Source organism: Protopterus annectens, chromosome 16.part0 (assembly GCF_019279795.1).
Source record: "Protopterus annectens isolate FY-2018-M chromosome 16.part0, PAN1.0, whole genome shotgun sequence".
Taxonomy (NCBI): Eukaryota; Metazoa; Chordata; order Ceratodontiformes; family Protopteridae; genus Protopterus; species Protopterus annectens.
Window position 1 is genome coordinate 80,168,361 of NC_056750.1, and position 19,171 is coordinate 80,187,531.

Consider the following 19,171-nt stretch of genomic DNA (forward strand, 5'->3'; position numbering starts at 1 on the left):
ATAGTGGTGAGTTAGCCACATCACATACTAATTGGCTTATGGTGTGAGGAGTGTGTGGAGTTTGCATGTTCTCCCTGCGTTCGCGTGGGTTTCCTCCGGGTACCACATTCTAAAGACATGCTTCTGGAGCATTTCTCCCTGGGCCTCTGCTGAAAACAGGATCTGTGGAACCTAGTCGGACTTTTCCGGTCAACAAATGTTAAATAAATAAATAAATAAAAATGGTGGTGTGGATAGTGAATTCATGTAGCTTGTGTACAGTGATAACTGAAGGTGTTTTTGTACTCTATATTAGCCATGCAGTGAACATTCAGAGTTCAGATCACAATTGTTGTATTTCATTTAACTTAGTTAGTCAGGGAGAGCAGGCAAGCATGTCAGCAGAGAAGTATGGCAAGCTAACAAGGAGCCAGTTGCCTGTGATGTGCCAGGCTAACAGACTGGTGCATGGAAACCTGACTAAGGCAGACATGATTGCAGCTTTGGTCACAGCTGCATCAGAAAACAGCAATCAGGAGGATGATCAGACTGGCCATGGAGATGTATGACACTCAGAGAATGGACAGCTCAACCTTTGTGCAGAGGACTTAAAAATCCATCTGGAGCTAAAGAGACTTGAGTTGGAGGCTAGGCATTTGGAAATGGAAGGTGTGGAGAAGGAGAGGCAGAGGCAGCCCAAAAAGGAGATGCTGACTCTTTGCCAGTCATGGAGGTAATGGGGAAGTAACCATACCCCAGAAGCACAAATTGTCAGTAAATTTCTTCCGCAGTTTACAGAGGGGGATAATTTTGATAGTTTCATTCATATGTTTGAGAGGGTATGTAAACAGTATGATGTTGACCAATGGCTCTGGTTATGGTTCCTGACCCCCTTACTCCACGATAAAGCCGTAAATGTACTTCCAAATTATCTTACCCTGACTGTTTTACCTATTATGCTGTAAAGTATTCTTTGTTAGAATTATTTAAGCTAACACCTGAAACTTATAAGAAAAAGTTTCTTGAGCATAGACACAAGGCAGATGAAAGTGCCTGTGAATATGTTGCTGAACTGAGCACTTATTTTCATAGGGCAGTCTGTTCTAGTCAGAGCTTTAGGAAGGACTCCATTCCAAATATTGTTGGCTAGGGTTCACCTTGACTGAGAGGGTGGAAATGGATGCCAGAAAGTAGGTGTGTTTGAGGATACCCCTACAGATGTCCTGATAGGGAATGATTTTGATAATGCAATACAATGTGCTCATGCATTTACACACAGTCAGAATTGGAGACAAGCATGGTAGCCTGGGGGAGACCCAGACAGATTACACACTTGCAGCCCAGACTGGTGAGGTGGTTACTTCAGAGAGGAATCTACTTTATAGCACTGAGAATGAAGATGAGCCACAGCTGCTTGTGGGTACTGATGTTCCCTTGGACAGATTGACTGCAAGGGTAGAGGTGAGTAGTAATACCCAGGCTGACAGTGAGGCACCTCTGTCACAGGATACCAGACTTCCTGTGGGAGGGGAGCTTGGGAAGTTTACAAAGAGACAGCTGAGACATGCTCAGCTCTCAGACACTGCATTGCAAGGTCTGAGACAGGTAGCTAGTGAGGCAGCGGATTCTCAAGGGAAGGTGGAATCTGTATACTGGGACAAAGGTTTACTTTATAGAGAGTGGACCCCTGAGGGAGGGCTAGAAGGTGAGAGAATACAGCATTTGTTAGTGCCAAGAGCCTACCATCTGGCACTTCTAGCCATAGCCCATGATATTCCCTTTGCAGGTCATATGAGCATAAAACGTACAATGAGACGTATTATGCAGAACTTCTATTGGCCTGGAATTTCCAGAGATGTAACAGGGTACTGCAGGATCTGTGAGTAGTGCCAAAAGGTAGGCAAGGCAGGAGACAAGGTGAAAGTTAATTTGATGGCTTTGACTGTGATTGAGGAGCCATTTTAGAGGGTGGCTATGGATATTGTGGGGCCTTTTGAGTACCCCAACTTTCGCAGGGAAAATGTATATCCTATTGGTAGTAGATTATGTTACCAGATACCCTGAGGCAGTGGCTTTGTCCTACATTGAGGTGGAAAAGGTGGCAAATGATTTGTTAGAGGTTTTCAGCAGGGTAGGTTTCCTAAAATAAATACTGACTGACAGATGTGCCAGTTTCATGTCAGACCTGCTGTCTTGTCTGTGGAAGAACTGTGGGGTGAAGCACCTGAAGACCACCCCCTACCATCCCCAGACTAATCATCTTGTTGAGAGGTTAAACTCTACAACAAAGTCCATGCTATTGGCATTTGTAGACCAGTTTAAGAGGGAGTGGGACAAATATTTGCCCCATCTGTTATTTGTGTACAGAGAGGTTCCCCAGGTATCCACAGGTTTTTCACCCTTTGAGTTGCTGTATGGGTATAGGGTTAGGGGGCCTCTAGATTTAATTTGTGATGAGTGGGAAGGTGAGTGTAAATCTCACAAGGAATCTGTTGTGGCATATGTCCTAAACCTCAGAACAAGGCTTAGGGAACATATAGGCTTGGCCCAGGTGAACCTGACAGAAGCTGAACAACAGAAAAAGGACTGGTATGACAGGAATGCTCAAGCTAGAGAGTATGCTATAGGGCAGCAGGTAATGGTTCTCATTCCTGTCAGACATATCAAGCTGCAAGCAGCTTGAGAGGGATCCTAAAAGGTAGTAAAAAGGGTAAGTGATATTAACTACATGGTGGAGCTGCTTGGCAGGAGCACAAATTGTACCATGTTGACATGATGAAACCTTACCATTTTAGGGAGGCCCTTGAGCTGAGTATTTGTAGTGGACTGCAAGAGGAGTCTGAGGGAGATCTGGAGGCTGATCTCCTCAGTAAGGCTCAGACTGAAACCTCAGTGGAAGGGGTAGCAATGTCCCAGCAGCTATCTCCTACCCAGGTTCAAGAAATGTTAGCAGTGTTACAGAGTTTGGGGACATGTTCATTGGGAAATCAGGGTACACCCACCTGGTGCAGCACTAGGTGGATACAGGACCCCTAAAGGCCTATTAGGCAGGCCCCTTACAGGGTCCCAGAGAGAGTCAAACAGACTCTGAGGGAGGAGATACAAGAAATATTTGAACTAGAGGTAATTCAAAGTCCAGCAGTCCCTGGGCCTCCCCAGTGGTGCTGGTGCCAAAGAAGGATGGCAGCACCAGGTTCTGTGTGCACTACAGAAAATTAAATGGTCACACAGGGTCAGATGCTTACCCCATGCCTGGGACAGAGGAAGCCCTAAAGCAACTGGGTGGGGCTAAGTATCTTACCACCATTGATCTTACCAAGGGTTACTGGTAGGTGCCCTTGACTCCCAGTGCTAGATAGAGGTCAGCCTTTGTTACTCTTTTTGGCTTGTATGAGTTCACAAAGATGCCCTTTGGGATGAAGAATGACCCAGCAACTTTCAAGAGGCTGGTGGATCATATCCTAGCAGGAGCAGGAGGTTTGCCCTTGCTTACCTAGATGATATTGCCATCTACAGCCATTCCTGACCAGAGCACCTTCAGCATGTCAGGGAGGTGTTGGGCAGGCTACAGAGGGCAGGGTTGACCATTAAGCCCACCAAATGTCAGGTGGGTATGGCAGAGGTCTCCTACCTGGGACATAGAATGGGGAGTGGTAAGATCAGGCCAAAACCTGCCAAAGTGGAAGCCATTCAGGCATGGCCTGCACCTGTTACCAAAAAGCAGATGAGGGCATTTTTAGGCGCAGCAGGGTACTACAGAATTTTGTCCACAGTTATAGTACCATAGCTGCTTTCCTCACAGACCTGAAAAGGAAAAACAGGCCAAATAAGGTATTGTGGACAGCAGCATGTGAGCAGGCATTCCAGAAGCTTAAAGAAGCTTAGGGAGGTCCTCCTGTGTTACCCAGTCCAGATTACAGCAAAGAATTTGTTGTGCAGGTGGATGCTTTGAACCATGGGGTGGGGGCCGTACTTAGCCAGATTTCTTCAGGGGGAGAGGAGCACCCAGTGGTTTATCTTAGTCGTAGGCTTCAATCCAGGGAGGAATGCCATGCAGCTGTAGAAAAGGAATGTCTAGCCATATTGTGGACACTGCAGAAACTTCAGCCTTGTCTATATGGAAGAAAATTCACTGCAGTTACAGATCTCAATCCCCTAACATGGTTACACTAAGACAGCCAGCAAAATGTCAAGTTGCTAGGATGGAGCCTAGGGTTGCAAGCATATGATATGTCAGTGCAGCACTGCAGTGGGGTTAGCAATGCCAATGCAGATGGGCTCTCAAGACAGTGAATAGGGTAAGGTATACTCAGATAAACCTAACCCTCTCAAGCAACGTTTCTCAAGGGTCACTTACAAAACTAGCTTGAGTTCTCCGGGGGGGGGGGGATATGTGAAGGGTGCCAGCCTAGCTAGACAGCATTTTATAAATAATTCTTTGCCATTGTAAATATTAATGTAATCCACAGGCTTGCTTTACAAATGTAAAGAGAACTATATATTATGATTAAACGGGTCTATATTAAATCACCGAATGCTTAGGTAAGTGAACGGTGACTAATCGACCCCATATAAGCAAAAGAACAACTGTCAGAACAGCGATTTTTTTTCCAAGGGAAAAAAATCACTGTTCCAACAACAAAAAAAAAACACATTAAAACATGAGATTAAGTGGGGGGGTTCACCCCCCACCCCCCCAACGTGGGGGGCTGTGCCCCCAATCCCCCCTACTTAAATATACCAACTCCAAGACCGTACTACAGTGCCAAAAATGGCAAAGTACCGATGGTGTCGTTTAATTCTTTCCCAGGGAAAGAATTTGCTTACATGCTGCTTCGATATTTTGCAGTTTCAGTTTTGTCAGTTCAACCAAGACGCATTCGAAAACATGCATCTTTGGTCTGCTAATAGGAACCCTATTAAACTATATGCTGTACTGATCTTTAAAAATGTAACCATAGTGCACTCTGCCGGAAGCAAAGCTGATAAGTCAAGCATTGAATGACTGTTTGATCTCAAGCTCGGAGACAGGATGTCTGGACTAAGGAATTCTTTCTGTTGTCTTAGGACAAGAGTTAATTACTAGATTTTACATGTAAAATGTATTTTATTGCTGTGGCTTCCTGCCTGTGCAGATTACAAAAATGAAATGTAAATTTTGAGTTTCTGTTAGCCTGGGAAACTAAATCAGAACTGTTAAGAATGATGTCATCTGAAAAGACTCAGCAGTACTGTGTTATCAATTTAAGACTTTCTCAGAGAGAAAGAGTTGAGCATTTTGGATTTTGTCTGAACCTGAACACATCAACTCACCAGCACTCTGCATTTGCTCTTTAAGCAGGATCTTAAATCTTAGTATTTCTCTTAGAGTTAGAAAGAAATTTAGCCAGATTAGTCTAGCTGTTTTCTATATTTATGTCAGACTATTCTACAGTATTAATTTAAATCATTTTCCTATGATTTCTGAACTGTGTAATGTCATTGTGTTGAAGTAATAAGATTTGTCCTGTGTTTTTATTGTTTATTATTAAATACTTTTAAACCTTTCAACTGTGGCTGTTTTGTGTAAAGGTAATTTAATCTCTTAGAGCATATTGCATGTATTTGGTGTTACTGTCCAACCCACTCCAAAAGCTTTAGCCCTGGGTCACGCATACTATTTGGATAACAGTAATATTGCACAGTGAAACTGGTCACCTTTTGGGAAGGGCCTTATAATAGCTGATAATAGCGGTTAGTGGCAGCGATTTCTACCTTATAGTCTGGAATGAAGGGGGCATAGCTGGAGAAACTGTGCCAGCCTTCCCCAGAAGTGTCTCTGTGTTGTATATAACTCATATCTCAAAGTGTGTGTGTGTGCGTGTGTGTGTGTGTGTGTGTGTGTGTGTGTGTGTGTGTGTGTGTGTGTGTGTGTGTGTGTGTGTGTGTGTGTGTGTGTGTGTCAGCTACTTGGGCAGAGACAAAAAGCACTGGTTGGACAGAGAGGGTGCTGAAGGTTTTGGTATGACTGCTAGGCTGAAATCTGTACCCTATAGCTGTGCCAATGGGGAGTCATATTGGGGATCTGGAGAGAAAGGGAGAAACCAGCCCCAGACTGACTGTGATCTCTGTGTGCCATTAATGGAAATTGTACTTTACCTGTGTGTACTTGTTATCCTCTCAATGTGCATGTCCCTTACTAGTGTTAGTGGTGAGGAATGAGGCTCCTTGATTACTGGGCCAGTGCATGGGCATCACATATTAATTGTTTAGCAGTGGTGGGATATCCACATCAAATATTATTTGTTTGATAGAGATGAGTTAGCCACATCACATAGTAATTGGCTTGTGGTGGTGTGGATAGTGAATTCCTGTAGCTTGTGTACAGTGATAACTGAAGGTGTTTTTGTACTCTAAATTAGCCATGCAGTGAACATTCAGAGCTCAGATCACAATTGTTGTATTTCTTTTGTTAACTTAGTTTGTCAGGGAGAGCAGGCAAGCATGTCAGCAGAGAAGTATGGCAAGCTGACAAGGAGCCAGTTGGCTAAGATGTGCCAGGCTAAAGGACTGGTGCATGTAAACCTGACTAAGGCAGACATGATTGCAGCTTTGGTCACAGTTGCATCAGAAAACAGCAATCAGGAGAACAATCAGACTGGCTGTGGAGATGTACAACACTCAGAGAATGGACAGCTCAACCTTTCTGCAGAGGACTTAAAAATCCATCTGGAACTAAAGAGACTTGAGTTGGAGGCCAGGCATTTGGAAATGGAAGCTGTGGAAAAAGAGAGACAGAGGCAGCATGGAAAGGAGATGCTGACTCTTTGCCAGTCATGGAGGTAATGGGGAAGGGCGTAACTGAACCCCAGAAGCACAAAAGGTCAGTAAATATCTTTCACAGTTTACAGAGGAGGATAAGTTTGATAGTTTCATTCATATGTTTGAGAGGGTATGTAAACAGTATGATGTTGACCAAAGGCTCTGGGTATGGTTCCTGACCACCTTACTCCATGATAAAGCTGTAAATGTACTTACAAATTATCTTACATTGACTGTTTTAATTATCATGCTGTAAAGTATTGTTTGTTAGAGTTTTTTAAGCTAATACCTGAAACTTATAGAAAAAAGTTTGGTGAGCATAGATGCAAGACAGATGAAAGTGTCTGTGAATATGTTGCTGAACTGAGCACTTATTTTCATAGGTGAGTGAGTGGATGTCAGGTCACCACATCTGAAGGGCTGGCAGAAGTTTTGGTGAGGGAACAAGCCCTTAGAACGTTGCCTGAGGACATGAGGATCTGGTTAGCTGATAGACAATGTACTACTTCAGATGAGTTGGGGAAGCATGGAGGCCTATATCTAGCAAGCAGAGCATCACTGCACAGGAAAGGGACACCCAATGCTGCTCATGGGTCTAAAGGAACCCATGGTGGGCAGCCTAGACTGCCCCAACAGAATCTGCCAGTAGCAGCAGAAGCCACTAGTCTAGGTACACATCCAGGACCTAGGGTTAAATATTTTGAATGCAACCAGTGGGGCCATGTGGCATATAGATGTTCATGGAGGCAAGGTGGGGAACAAAAAGTGAGAGTGCTAGTAAGTGGAAAGGACAAAATGTCAATATTAGGTTGTCTTGAGACAACCAGGGTACTAAACTACCACCAGAGGTTATATCCTATTGTAGTAAATGTTAAAGAGGACATTGCAAAGAGAGACACAGCCTCTGACATAACCATTGTGAAGCCTGCAATGGTTACAGAAGAGCACTACTTACCTGGGCAGTCTGTTCCAGTCAGAGCTTTAGGAAGGACTCCATTCCAAATACCTTTGGCTAGGGTTCACCTTGACTGGGAGGGTGGAAAAGGATGACAGCAAGTAGGTGTGTTTGAGGATACCCCTGCAGATGTCCTGATAGGGAATAATTTTGATAATGCAGTACCATGTGCTCATGCACTTTCACGCAATCTGGATTGGAGACAAGCATGTGGGTCTGGTAGCCTGGTGGAGACCCAGACAGATCACACACTTACAGCCCAGACTGGTGAGGTGTTTACTTCAGGGAAGAAGCTACTCTGTAGTGGTGAGACTGAATGTGAGCCACAGCTGCTTGTGGCTACTGATGTTCCCTTGGACAGAGTGACTGCAAGGGTAGAGGTGAGTAGTAGTACCCAGACTGACAGTCAGATACCACTATCCGAGGATACCAGACTTCCTGTGGGAGGGGAGCTGGGGAGGGTTACAAAGAGACAGCTGAGACAGGCTCAGCTCTCAGACCCTACATTGCAAGGCCTGAGACAAGTAGCTAGTGAGGCAGCAGATTCTCAAGGGAAGGTGGAATCTGTACACTGGGACAAAGGGTTACTGTATAGAGAGTGGACCCTTGAGGGAGGTCTAGAAGGTGAGAGAATACAGCAGTTGGTAGTGCCAAGAGCCTACCATCTGGCACTTCTAGCCATAGCCCATGATATTCCCTTTGCAGGTCATATGGACATAAAAAGTACAAAGAGCCATATTATGCAGAACTACTATTGGCCTGGAATTTCCAACAATTTAACAGGGTACTGCAGGACCTGTGAGTAGTGCCAAAAGGTAGGCAAGGCAGGAGACAAGTTGAGAGTTAATTTTATGGCTTTGCCTGTGATTGAGGGGCCATTTTAGAGGGTAGCTATGGATATTGTGGGGCATCTGAGTACCTCATCTTTTACAGGGAAAAAGTATATCCTAGTGGTAGTAGATTATGCTATCAGATATCCTGAGTCAGTGGCTTTGTCCTCCATTCAGGCAGAAAAGGTGGCAAATGATTTGCTAGAGGTTTTCAGCAGGGTAGGTTTCCCAAAATAAATACTGACTGACAGAGGTGCCAGTTTCATTTCAGACCTGCTGTCTTGTCTGTGAAAGCACTGTGGGGTGAAGCACATGATGACCACCCCTACCATCCCCAGACTAATGGTCTTGTTGAGAGGTTAAACTCTAAAACCAAGTCCATACTACTAGCATTTTAGACCAGTTTAAGAGGGAGTGGGACAAATATTTGCCCCATCTGTTTGCTTACAAAGAGGTTCCCCAGGTATCCACAGGTTTTTCACCCTTTGAGTTGTTGTATGGGCATAGGGTTAGGGGTCTCTAGATTTAATTTGTGATGAGTGGGAAGGTGAGTGTGAATATCACCAAAGGATGAGCAAGCCTGGAACACAGTGTCACAAGAACTCCATGAAGATAATCAAAAACTTTTTATTGAGCACTTTTGTCAGGTTGTAACCAAAGACTTCATCAGAATAGGTGTTCTGATGAAGTCTTTGGTTACAACCTGATGAAAGCGCTCAATAAAAGGTGTGTTCCAGGCTTGCTCATCCTTTGGTGGTATTAGTCTTTTTCGTTCTGGTTCCTGAGTGTGAATCTCACAAGGAGTCTGTTGTGGTATATGTCCTAAACCTCAGGACAAGGTTCAGGGAACACATGGGCTTGAAACCCAACAACAGAAAAGGTCTGGTATTACAGGAGTGCTCAATCTAGAGAGTATGCTGAAGGGCAGCGGGTAATGGTTTTCATTCCTGTCAGACATATCAAGTTGCAAGCAGCTTGAGAGGGAAGGGACTTATAGTAGCTGATATTAGTGGTTGATGGCAGTATTTTCTACATTATAGTCTGGAGAAAAAGGAACATAGCTGGAGACCCTGTGCCAGCCTTCCCCAGGAGTGTCTGTGTGCTGTATATAACTCATATCTCAAAGTAAGTGTGTGTGTCTGTATGTGTATGTGTGTATGTGTATGTGTGTGTGTGTGTGTGTGTGTGTGTGTGTGTGTGTGTGTGTGTGTGTGTGTGTGTGTGTGTGTGTGTGTGTGTGTGTGCTACTTGGACAGGGACATTAATCACTGGTTGGACAGAGAGGGTGCTGGAGGTTTTGGCTTGACCACTAGGTTGAGATCTGTACCCTATAGCTGTGCCAGTGGGGAGTCTTATTGGGGATCTTTAGAGAAAGGGAGAAACCAGCCCCAGACTGACTGTAATCTGTGTTTGTTGTTAAGGGAAATTGTACTTTACTGTGTGTGTACTTGTTATCCTTCCCAATGTGCACCCCTCACTGGTGTTAAATTGTACTTTACTGTGTGTGTACTTGTTATCCTTCCCAATGTGCACGCCCCTCACTGGTGTTAAATTGTACTTTACTGTGTGTGTACTTGTTATCCTTCCCAATGTGCACGAACCTCACTGGTGTTAAATTGTACTTTACTGTGTGTGTACTTGTTATCCTTTCCAATGTACACGCCTCACTGGTGTTAAATTGTACTTTACTGTGTGTGTACTTGTTATCCTTCCTAATGTGCACGCCTCACTGGTGTTAAATTGTACTTCACTGTGTGTGTACTTGTTATCCTTCCCAATGTGCACGTCCCTCACTGGTGTTAAATTGTACTTTACTGTGTGTGTACTTGTTATCCTTCCCAATGTGCACGCAACTCACTGGTGTTAAATTGTACTTTACTGTGTGTGTACTTGTTATCCTTCCCAATGTGCATGCCCCTCACTGGTGTTAAATTGTACTTCACTGTGTGTGTACTTGTTATCCTTCCCAATGTGCACGCCCCTCACTGGTGTTAAATTGTACTTTACTGTGTGTGTACTTGTTATCCTTCCCAATGTGCACGCCCCTCACTGGTGTTAAATTGTACTTTACTGTGTGTGTACTTGTTATCCTTCCCAATGTGCACCCTCACTGGTGTTAAATTGTACTTTACTGTGTGTGTACTTATTATACTTCACAATGTGCACTATCCTCACTTGTGTTAAATTGTACTTTACTGTGTGTGTACTTGTTATCATTCCCAATGTGCACGCCCCTCACTGGTGTTAAATTGTACTTTACTGTGTGTGTACGTGTTATCCTTCCCAATGTGCACGCCCCTCACTGGTGTTAAATTGTACTTTACTGTGTGTGTACTTGTTATCCTTCCCAATGTGCACGCCCCTCACTGGTGCTAGTGGTGAGGATTAAGGCTCCTTGATTACTGGGCCAGTGCATGGGCATCACAAGCCCACCTTGTAGGACAGGTTAGTAAAGAACATCATATCAGTAAGCTAGTTTTTTTATCCTCAGCATCTGAACCCCCCTCCACTCTCTGCCTGTCTTGTGCTCACACTCCTTTCCATGTAATTACAAATATAGCAGATTTTTGCTTTACAGCCATTGGCTGGGCTATCAGCTGAGCTCATGGTTGTGCACCATTGCACATATGAATGCTTATTGTCGTGAGCATTCTATCTGCATACCACTGGACTCATTAGGTCACATGACTGCCATGGCACTTGGACAATCATTACACAATCTGTTGTGTTTTCAAAAGTAAATTGCATTCTTATTCTAACCTTGTCATGCAATGTCACTACTATTGCATCGCTAAGCAGCTTCAGACCACATTGCATTTCTTTGACTGCATTATTTGGCTGTTATATGGCCATGTAAATTTTGTTTTAATCTGGCTCCAAGGCTTATTGATTCATGCTTGGTTATACACATGCATAGCTCACAACCTCTTAACACACAAAAAAATCTGGACAATGCTAGACGTAATGCAGGGACAAAGCCATAAAAACAGGGACAAATTTTAAATATTGCTTTTATTAACTTAGAAAATTGCTAGAATAAAAAGGTCTTGCAATAGCATGCATGTTCTCTAACTCAAATGTTTGTCATTATTTAGTGGATTCAGTCCTCACTGATTTTTCCACAAAAATCCATAAAACCATAAAATTTGCAAGGAAAAGCCCAAAAATATGAGTCAGAAATCTGGATATTTTATGAAAATCTGTACAGCTAAGCGGTATGTATGCTGCCTATAATTAATGTGTAGTTTTCTTCCAATAAAGTTTTTTTTAATTCAAATCTTTATTCATTTTATGCCATTGCATTATAATTTTATTCAATAACAAAATTAATTGCTATACTTTGTTTGCAACCTGTTGTAATTGTTCACATAGCATATTTAGACGGTTATCAATGCATTGTATAAAGCTGTCACACTCAAATACAGAGTATTAATTCACAAAGACTAATAAGAGGATACTATCATAATGATAAATGAGCACAGATAAAAATGTCAACAGTAAAAGTGATTCATACGAACTAATCTAAATTTTAAATTAATGCAGAATGCAAATTGCAACATAAGGGATATATAACTCTACAGAGTAAAATTTGCATCACTTCCCACAAATAACATTGCCTACAGAATTTGAAGAAAATATTTGGCAGTTTCTTATTCAGTTTTGTAGATAATATATAAACAACTAATAGAACAAATACATATTAGTTAATAGCATATCGAGGCTGCAACCTTGTAAGCCTGTATGAAAATGAGGAAGGAGCCTGCTGGCCTCAAACAACACCTCAGTGAAATCATTTGGCAAAATTAAACAGATTAAGAACAAAAAATATATGAACATCTGAAAGATACTAAGAAACAAAACTGCACCAGTGTTTTATTCAAATATAAAGACAAGGGTATTGTTTTTAAAACATTTCTATTTGTAGTGTTACATCATGCTGAATGTAATTCAATGTGTGATGACTGAGCAGGTATTGGAGACAAAGAAAACAAACTGGCGGGTATTTTTGAAAGCAAACCACCCCTGGCCATAATAACCACATTAATATTAAAGGACATTTAAAATTAATACATTTGAGATGATAACATTTGATTAGTTAAGAACTGATTAAGTGAACTTAGTCATGCAATTTTTAATTTATTTATAATTGTGCAGATTTTTTTTACTTTTAGATTGTTCTTAAAAAGTCTATTTGAGGAGATGAAAACATACTTTAAATTAAACCACCAAAGCTGTCTTTTACTGTTGACTCATCTGGTTTTTTTTTTGGCATTTTTGTTGGCTTTCTGTCGCTACACTCACTTCCCCAATTAATCTTTTGGATTTGTGTTTAAAGCTAAGCAGCCTTGACACTTAGCAATGGAAATTCTTGTAACAAATGGAATGCATCAGCTGTTGATATACATTGTAACAGATGGAATGCATCAGCTGTTGATATACATTGTAACAGATGGAATGCATCAGCTGTTGATATACATTGTAACAAATGGAATGCATCAGCTGTCGATATACATTGTAACAGATGGAATGCATCAGCTGTTGATATACATTGTAACAGATGGAATGCATCAGCTGTTGATATACATTGTAACAGATGGAATGCATCAGCTGTTGATATACATTGTAACAGATGGAATGCATCAGCCGTTGATATACATTGTAACAGATGGAATGCATCAGCTGTCGATATACATTGTAACAGATGGAATGCATCAGCTGTCGATATACATTGTAACAGATGGAATGCATCAGCTGTTGATATACATTGTAACAGATGGAATGCATCAGCTGTTGATATACATTGTAACAGATGGAATGCATCAGCTGTTGATATACATTGTAACAAATGGAATGCATCAGCTGTTGATATACATTGTAACAGATGGAATGCATCAGCTGTTGATATTCATTGTAACAAATGGCATGCATCAGCTGTTGATATACATTGTAACAGATGGAATGCATCAGCAGTTGATATACATTGTAACAGATGGAATGCATCAGCTGTTGATATACATTGTAACAAATGGAATGCATCAGATGTTGATATACATTGTAACAGATGGAATGCATCAGCTGTTGATATACATTGTAACAGATGGAATGCATCAGCTGTTGATATGCATTGTAACAAATGAAATGAATCAGCTGTTGATATACATTGTAACAAATGGAATGCATCAGCTGTTGATATACATTGTAACAAATGGAATGCATCAGCTGTTGATATACATTGTAACAGATGGAATGCATCAACTGTTGATATACATTATTTGAAGTGTGTAGAAGATGGGACATATAGCCAGATTTTGTACTACCAGTGATAGAACTTTATCTAATAAAAATAATTTTAATGCTGGTATGCCTATGAAATGCGACAAACTGTTTCCAAAGATAGTATGATCAACCTTTTGTCACTGTGCTTTAGCAATGTTTTTAAGTGTGATGTTTTTATTGATGAGAAGGAATTGCAGGGATTGCTAGATTCAGGCTTTATGGCCTCACTTATAAAGTGACAGTGTATGTTTCAAAAGTAAACCATTACTGGAAAAAATTAGTTAAACTAGTCTGTAGTCATTGGGATAGAAAGCAGTATCCCATTACTGAAATAGAAATATAAACTGTGTTTGGGAAGGTAGTTTTCTTTCTCTGTAGTTCTCAGTTTAACAGATAATATGATAATAGGCAAAGATTTCCCTGATGTTAAATATTTGTGCAAACAATGGGAAGTTTGTAACTATTTTGATAGACCACCTCATCAATCCGGAGACAGAAAGCAGCAAGTGAAAAAGCCTAAAGATGCAACTCTACCTGACCTGAAGGGGGGGGGGCAAGTACCAGACTCACTGATAAGAATATACAGGTCTAACAAAGATCACGGAATGGCATTTTAAAGTTATAAAGTTATTTAATTTGACTAAAACTACAATGGTAAGAAGAACTTAAAGCATGTAAATTTATATGTCATCACATACCTTTCAAAGGCAGCCTGCATGAATACTGACAGTGAAGGACAAGAGTTGCATTGCTAAATATTGCAGCCTAAAATTATTACTAAGCAGGGGGTAGAAGTAACTAGTAGAAATGAAGAAACTGATTCATCCATTGGAATTAAGTATTCAAGGAGGAATGAATTAGGAAGAATGGAAAATGCATAACATGAATAGATTTCTAAACTTTCTGTCAAACTAAAGCAGGAAGCCCCAGAAAAGGAAAGCTTTAAGCAGCACGGAGTGTTGAGGAGGAGAGCCATCAATAGTGAAAGAGGAAGAAATGGAAAATGGCCAGTGATTTAAACTCATTTCTGTCAGTAGGAAACAGAAAACACCAGTAAAGGAACACTCTAGGCAAACAATATATGCTAATAAGGAAAAAATAAATAAAACTGAAGATAAATTTTGTTCTGAAACACCCTTTGCAGAGGGAAAACAACATAACAAAGAAAAAGATTGTATGGTCATAGCTTCATAGGTCCACAGGTACTTCAGCTATTGATCTGCCTTGACCCGGCCAAGGCATTTGATGCAATATGCCACTCAGGTATTGTTAACAAGCTCAAGAGGCAGGTACAAACCCTTATGTGACCCAGTGGATAGCTAGCTGACACACAGACAAGTCCCAGGAAGTTAGAATTGGAGTGTCTACCTCTACAAAGAGGCCAGTCACAAGTGGAGTCAGGGTGGTCTCATGAATTGGTCTTGGGATTGCTCTTTTTTGGCATTTATTTATCTGAAGTGAAGGCCAATGTCAGTGGCCTCTGGCTGACTAAATTCGGAGATGACTGCAAATTAGGAGCTGTCATTGAATCCCCCACTGACACAAATGTTCTCCAAGAAGTGCTGAAACCAACAAATAACTGGTGTCAGAGCCATGGACTAAACCTAAATGTTAAGAAATGCATAATAGTATCCTTTGGGGCATCATCTACCCCTGGTAACTATCACATTGACAACACACTTCTAAGAGTTTTCCTAGTTATCAGAGACTTAGGGACACTCATAGACATTAATCTAACCTTTTACCATCATGTGTCTACAGTAGGGAATCATTCTATGCTGTGCGACTTATAAATAAAGGTGTAGCATCTAGGTCCAAGGAAGTCATTGTTCCACTGTATTCGGCATTCATCAGACCTGTCATTGAGTACAATGCCTCCTTTGGTATGTACCTAACCAGGCATATCCAACAACTGGGACATCCACAGAGGTTCCTCATGAAAAGAATACAGGGTATAAGTAACATGTCCCATGCAAACCGCTTCAAGATCTTATCCCTGTATTCTGTCTCCTACAGGCTCTTGAGGTAAGTTCTCTACCTGGCATAAAAGGCATTGTCAGACCCCCACTTTGATGGACCTCCTGCATATCTGCAAAACAAACAGCACCAGAATTAGCTGTTCTGAAGACTTAAACCTTGCCTGTGATATAAATAGGACCTACTGGATAGACAGGTATGTATCCCAGAGATTACCCCTTCTCTGGAACAGGTTCTCCATCCATGCAAAGCAGAGTTCTTTCCTAACCCAATTCAAGTGTGACTTAGATAATTGAATGGGGAACAAGAAATTCATCCCTGGTTCAGCACTTATGTCTCTAATGGACGCAGGCAACCTGTAAATGGTTCATATCCCAGGACTCTGTTTGTCAAATGTTTCATCTGCTAAGCCCCTGCTTACACTTGTCAAGGATACGAGAACTTGTCATAGATTTGGGATTCATAGCTAAGCTTAAAAAGTTCCCTGTGGTCATTAGCCTAGTGAACACTTATGAACCTATCTATGAGATCTTTAGAAGACTAGCCCTGTATTCCCATGAAAATTTGTAACCCTTGTAATATAAGTATAAATAACGTAGAGCCAGGTAGAACATTTACGTGTTACTACTAGCCATAAAGGAGAAGGGTGCTAAACTAGGTGGGAATTTGCTTTTTCTCATCCATTCATCCAAATTCCATGCAAATGTGGAGAGAAAGACAATTCCAAAGCAGTGGGTATTCTCTGTGATACATATATGTTCTTCTAGTATATTCTATTTATGTTACAGAAGAGATTAAGATATCTTGAGCAGGTGTTTATTCCACCATTGGACTTGTAGATGGGCATTAGATCAGAGGGGATATGGTCTATCACCCATCAGTAGCCTGTGTAATAGTGAGAGGGACAAGGCTTTGAGTGACATGATTGTGCTTTAGGTCCTTGACCAGCCTAACAAGTGCTGACCACAGTGAAACGACCACTTCTCTGGAACTAGATGCTATAACCTGTTTAATCAGCAGTGCAATGAAAAATAATCTTTTTACACTAGTAGATACATCGTGATCAAAGGGCAGCTTGTTGGCACACAGGTAGCTAACAATTCCTGTGTCTGGAATGGTGTCAGATGTCTTTGCAGGGTCTAGGTATGTGGTGTGTGCTGATTCTTCCTCATCTGTTGCTTCAAGAACCTTCTCAAAGAAGTTGACCTGGTTATGGAAACAAGATCTACCCTAGACAGAATGAACTGGCTTGCGTCAAGAGTTTGTAGGTGTTTTATGTCTTTATTTAGTAATTCCATAATGATCCTCTCCATATCCTTACAGATTAGACTGGTCAGAATTATGGGTCTAAAATAACCTTTATCCATTGATGCCCCAACTTTGTGCAGGGGTGCCTGCTTGGAGACTGATAGTGACTAGCCTCTGTAGAGGGTCTGACATATCCTGTTTCAGGTGGGACAGTATGCAGGCTGACATGTTATTCGGCCTCATAGAAGCAGTGGTTTTGGGCTGTTGACCGTGAGAAATTTTGGGGAGTGCAGATGCTGGTATGTAACCTGGTAATGTAGGAGAGGGGGTGAAATGAGAGCTAAATGTATCTGGTAGTAGACCGTCTATGTCCTCAAGGACTCAGTATGTGATATTTCCTCTTTAATCTGTGCAGTGTTGGGCATTGTTTCTGAGATTTTTAACACAGTTGAAAAAGGCTTTATGATTGTCTTTTGCCTTTGTGGCTATTTTTCACCTTGTATGTATCTTTGTTTGAGTTGATCAAAACCACAGTTCCTTATTAGGTTTAGCAAGATTGTTTTTCACATCTTGATAGTTCTGTTTATTTTTACATGCAATGAGGGTGTTTATTCTTTTATTGTAGAGCCTCTTCATATGTGAGTTCCACCACAAGGGTTCATATTCAAATTTGACATTATGTATGCTGTTGACGTGGACCAATGTTTCTCAGCAAATATTTACATTTGCATGGAATTTGTCATTAAAGGATTCTGCATATGTGGTGCAGTCATCAGTTTGGAGGGGTTGTTGAATTTAGTGAGGTCATCACTCAGTTTTCATAGGCTAGCTTTTAAGTAATCCATAAAATACTGAGGTATTTGAAGATGCTTCCTGTTTCAATCTTAATATGAATGTGATTTACTGATTTAATGTTCCAATTTGACAAGAGAGAGAGAGAGAGAGAGAGACTTACAACAGATAGGAAATACAGCTGTCGCATATTGGTGGGACCATGTCCAGGAAGTTGTCTCACCTAGTCAGGTTATGAAGTCCAAGAATCTCTGGCAAACATTTTAAGAAATATATATGTCACAGTTATATGGGTAGTTAAAGTCCCCTATGAGAATGGTGTTTGGCATAATTCATGGGGCTGTGTACAAATCATGAAAGGAGGAATGGACCAAGGGGGACATAGACATGGTTCTATAAAGGAAAAAGAGAAAGAAAGATTTGCATTTTTAAATGCTTCCTTTTTATACATTTGTGAAGGCTGCCAGTCTAGTCAGATAGAATTTTGCAGATAATTCTGTCATTTGTAAATATGAATGTTGAACTACAGACTTGTTTTCTTAAATAAAATAATATGCTGTGAAATGTTGAAATTAAAAAAAAAATGTAACAACATTGCCCTTTGCTGTAAAGAAAGCTAAGATAAGCATTTCATGTCTGTCCTTTGAAGTTAAAGATTTCGGAGTCATTCCGTCTGGCTAGCACATTCTCTCTATTGTTTAAACCAAGAGTTAAATTGCTAGATTAAAACATGCAAATGTATTTTTATTGTTCTAGTTTCTGCCTAGGTGTAAAAGAATGTAGATGTAGTTTCTGTTGGCCTGGGAACCTCAGGAAGTTGTGAAGAATGATGTAATGTTTATCAGAACTGCAATTTCAATTTAAACAGAGAGAACCAGAGATTATTAAGCATTTTTATCTTGACCATCCATGTCACAGCACTGTCTTGCTCATATGTAAGTTATCTTAGACTTGTGTTTTCTTTTAGAAATAGCTAGAAACTAGAAAGTGTTAAGTCGTACATTACTTTGTAAATGAAGAATACAGCTCTTTCTCTCTTTCAGTGGTTTTTATTAACTACAAGTACACACGTGCGGGAGCCTCATGGAAAGTACCAGGGAGACTCCCAGAACAAGGAAATAAACAAGCTTATGTACTGGTAATAGTGCTGACAGTACAAAAATATGAAACTGAACCAATTAGATTATTACACAGGCAATTAACCAATCAAAGGTTTACCCGTAAACATAAGACAATTCACATCATCATATCTCTAGGCAAAAAGAAAATCGGATGCACTTCCATAAAAGGCACATTTCCTGCTGTTAGGCAG